The sequence below is a fragment of the Perognathus longimembris genome, chromosome 19, assembly GCF_023159225.1.
Source record: "Perognathus longimembris pacificus isolate PPM17 chromosome 19, ASM2315922v1, whole genome shotgun sequence".
In the NCBI taxonomy this organism is placed as follows: Eukaryota; Metazoa; Chordata; class Mammalia; order Rodentia; family Heteromyidae; genus Perognathus; species Perognathus longimembris.
The window spans coordinates 42,917,795-42,922,316 of record NC_063179.1 but is presented as its reverse complement, the minus strand read 5'-3'; positions in this window follow the sequence as shown (position 1 = coordinate 42,922,316).

Sequence of the window (4,522 nt, the reverse complement as noted above, 5' to 3'; positions counted from 1 at the left end):
CCCTATGCAGAAGATGAGCGTGAAACACTCACCGTGTGTGGTTGTTTTTTGTTTTAGTTGGCCGTGGGGCTTGAACTCAGGGCCTGGGCGCTGTCGCCGAGCCTCGCTGCTGGAGGCCAGCGCTCTGCCGCTCGGGCCGCGGTGCCCCCGGCGGGTCGGGGTTTCTGGGGGTTCGTTGGAGATGAGGAGTGTCGCGGACCGTCGCGCTCGCCTGCCGTCCCCGACGCTCGCGCACGTCGTGGGGGAGGCCGGGGGCGGGCGCAGGGAGGGCGGGCGCAGCCGCGGAGCTCACGCTCGCGACACGGAGGAACGTGAACCGCGCGCGCGTGGGTGCGGACGGGCGGGAGGGGGCGGGAGGGGAGGGGACCGCCGGCGGACGGGACGACGTGGACGGGAACGCGCTTGTTACCCGCCGTGCGCAAAGGTAACCCTGCTGTGTATCACCCCCAAAACAACGCCCACCCCACGCACGAGACAAGCACGTGGGGACTCCCACGAGGGTCCGCCGGCCCTGGGGTGCACACGCCTGCACACACGCGTTCAGAGACGGAGAGCCAGGACACACCCACCCCAACACCAGCACTCTGGCAGTACTTCACTACCCTATGGCCAGCCATCCTGAAGAGTTGAGGATGAACACTCAGTGAGCCAGTAGAACCAGGGGTTCCGTACAAATACCGCAGACAAGGCTATCCTGACAGTGGGTTGGGTTTCCCAGTGTCCAGAAGATCTCAGCTGGAAAACAGATGGCTTTGAAAACATCGTGTGCAAAGCTGTACAGCACTGCATCTAGAAGAAATAAGTACAAGACGATGCTGGAAAGATCTAGATTGGAACTTAGGAACACATAAGAAAATAACAGGGCTGGGAATGTGGCTTAGTGGCAAGCGTGCTTGCCTAGCATGCATGAAGCCCTGGGTTCGATTCCTCAGCACCACATACACAGTGGCTGTGGCTCAAGTGGCGGAGTGCTAGCCTTGAGCAAAAAGAAGCCGGGGACAGTGCTCAGGCCCTGAGTTCAAGCCCCAGGACTGGCAAAATAAATAGATAAAAATAAGATAAAATAACATACAGTTTTCCACAGACTAGGCCACAGATCACCAAATAAATCATTGAATGACCTGGAAACTACGCAAGGATTTTATGCTATCATTAAAGGACTACGCTGATTATGAATCTTTATTTTCAAAAAAAGAGACTAAGTCAATTTTTTACCCAAGCCTTATTTAATATAGGGTAGGAAAATTTTTACAACAGCAAGTTGTGTTGTGTGCGCTAGTACAGTATTCTATTGAAAAATATAAACAGGTAAATAACTCAATAAGAACAGTCTGCTAAAAATATGAAGTAACATAGCTGTAAGTAGTACAAATATTCTTAGATATTCTTATATTGTTTTATTGGCAGTACAGTGATTTGAACTCAGGGCCTTACACATGCTCGGCAAACACTTTTCTACCTTAGGCACACCCCTCAGCCCTTTTTGTATGTATGTATGTATTTATTTTTTTTTGCCAGTCCTGGGCCTTGAATTCAGGGCCTGAGCACTGTCCCTGGCTTCTCTTTGCTCAAGGCTAGCACTCTGCCACTTGAGCCACAGCGCCACTTCTGGCCGTTTTCTGTATATGTGGTGCTGGGTAATTGAACCCAGGGCCTCATGTATACAAGGTGAGCATTCTTGCCAGTAGGCCATATTCCCAGCCCCCTTTTTATATTTCTAGGCTGTCCTCAGACAGTGTTCCTCCTACCCACAACCCCCACAGAGCTGCAGTTGCAGAAGTGAACCACCACTGCTGGCGTGTTCATTGAGACAGGATCTCTCTAACCTTTTGCCTTGTCTGGCTTGGTTCTGTGGTCCTCCTGAGCTTCACCTCCCAAGTAGTTGAGATTATGGTATGAGCCACATGAGCCACTGAGCTACTTCTGGCCTTTTCTGGGTATGTGGTACTGAGGAATCAAACCCAGGGCCTCGGGCTGGGAATATGGCCTGGTGGCAAGAGTGCTTGCCTTGAATACATGAAGCCCTGGATTTGATTCCCCAGCACCACATATACAGAAAAGGCCAGAAGTGGCGCTGTGGCTCAAGTGGTAGAGTGCTAGCCTTGAGCAAAAAGAAGCCAGGGACAGTGCTCAGGCCCTGAGTCCAAGGCAAAAAAAAAAAACAACAACCAAAAAAACCCAGGGTCTCATGCATGCCAGGCAAACACTCTACCAATAAGGCATATTCCCAGTCCCCTGGTATGTTTTTAAGAGCAAAGAAAAAAAAAAGGATAAATTTTCTCCTATCCCTGTAACACCAACAAGCAGTACAAACACACAAACTTAAAAAAACAAACAAACATACAAACAAAAGATACAGGGGCTGGGGATATGGCCTAGTGGCAAGAGTGCCTGCCTCATATACATGAGGCCCTGGGTTCGATTCCCCAGCACCACATATACAGAAAATGGCCAGAAGTGGTGCTGTGGCTCAAGTGGCAGAGTGCTAGCCTTGAGCAAAAAGAAGCCAGGGACAGTGCTCAGGCCCTGAGTCCAAGCCCCAGGACTGGCCAAAAAAAAAAAAAAAAGGAAAAAAAAACAAAAACAAAAGATAGAGCTTTTTGTGACAAAAGTCAATAACTTTAAAGAATGCATCTATCCATAAATATGGAGGGGGGAAAGCAATATTTTAGTCATTTCCTATTTTGGGAGGACATATTTGAACACAGCTTAGAACACAGGAAAGAAGTGGTTTGAGCTGCCTGTGGGAGGTGGGAAAATAAAAATACATTTTCTGGACCTAAATGAAAAAAAGTACTAATTAGTGACAGTTTGTTCTTGAAACACTATATTCATATTTATATACATATATAAAGGCTGATGTCACCCAATGGCATTTTAAGACAAGAAACAAAAAAAGGGATTTTTCTTACACGTGTGTGTGTGTGTGTGTGAGAGAGAGAGAGAGAGAGAGAGAGAGAGAGAGAGAGCGCTCAGCACCTCCAGCATGCTGGAACCACTGAGCTATAGTCCAGATATTAGTGATCATTTCTAAGGATTTTGATAAGAGGTGATTGCAGCAATGTCTATAGGCTGATTTGGTTCTCTTTTGCCTACAAAAGAGAACTGTAATTTCCTATTTTTTTTCCAGTGCTAGGGATGGAGCCTAGACCTTTGGACACGTTAAATACCTGCTCTTCCACTGAGCTATACCCCCTGCCCAAAGAGACTAGGCCGTAATACAATGACCAGATGTCCTGTTTAGGGTGGGTCAGCCCTTGATTTTGATTAGAATCTGAGCTTTTGGGCCATTTTATTTTCTTGCTTTTTCAGGACCTACAAGAGTGAAAAGACTTTTTAAACAGAGAGGCTACATATAATCTTCCTTAAAAATGTTTATGGCTCTTTATTAGGTTATCTATAGAGTACCTGGGATTAGGAGACATTTACCCAGGAATGGATTTCTCTTTACAAAGAGTGTCGATCCTTCGGTCTAAAGTCAAATTTAAAAATAAAAATAGGAATAAACCAAATCCCTGAGTAGGAGTTTAACTTTCACCATTCTCTTCCTTTTTATTTTTGACAGTCCTGGGGTTTGAACTCAGGTCAGCCCAACGTTGCTAGGACGGCCCCAGACCGCTGAGCCCTGCCCTCAGGCCTGCTTTGGGGTGGTTTGCAGGACGGCGTCTTGCTTCCTGTACAGACACTTGCTCAAGCTGCTTCCCATGGGACTGGGATGACGGGCCTGAGCTCCATGTCCGGCATCCCTCCTGTGGACATGGAGCCTCACGGACTTTTTCCGACTGGCCTGGCCTTGAACTGTGATCCTCAGCCCTCAGCCTCCTGAGGAGCTAGGATTACAGGCGTGAGCCCCTGGTGCCCAGCTCTCCGAACTGTTTTAACTGTGGCGGTTGCCTACACTTGCTTGGTGGGTTGGGCAACTCCTGGAGTGTATGGAGATCAAAACAGCCTCATAGGGTTGTCGTGACACGTCAATGGGCCAAGATGCGAAAGATGGTTTGTTTTTTTTTGTTTTTTTTTTTTTTGGCCAGTCCTGGGCCTTGGACTCAGGGCCTGAGCACTGTCCCTGGCTTCTTCCCGCTCAAGGCTAGCACTCTGCCACTTGAGCCACAGCGCCGCTTCTGGCCGTTTTTTCTGTATATGTGGTGCTGGGGAATCGAACCTAGGGCCTCGTGTATCGGAGGCAGGCACTCTTGCCACTAGGCTATATCCCCAGCCCCGATGGGTTTGTTTTTTAAATTTTATTTTTGTTTGCCAGTCCTGGGCTTGAACTCAGGGCCTGAGCCACTGTCCCTGGCTTCTTTTTGCTCAAGGCTAGCACTCTGCCACTTGAGCCACAGCGCCACTTCTGGCCATTTTCTATGTATGTAGTGCTGGGGAATTGAACCCAGGGCTTCATGTATAGGTGAGCCCTCTACCACTAGGCCACATTCCCAGCCTGCGAAAGATGTTTTTATAACTTTTTCTTCCAAAGCTGAGGACTGAACTCAGGGCCTGGCACTTGCGAGGCACGTGGTCTTCT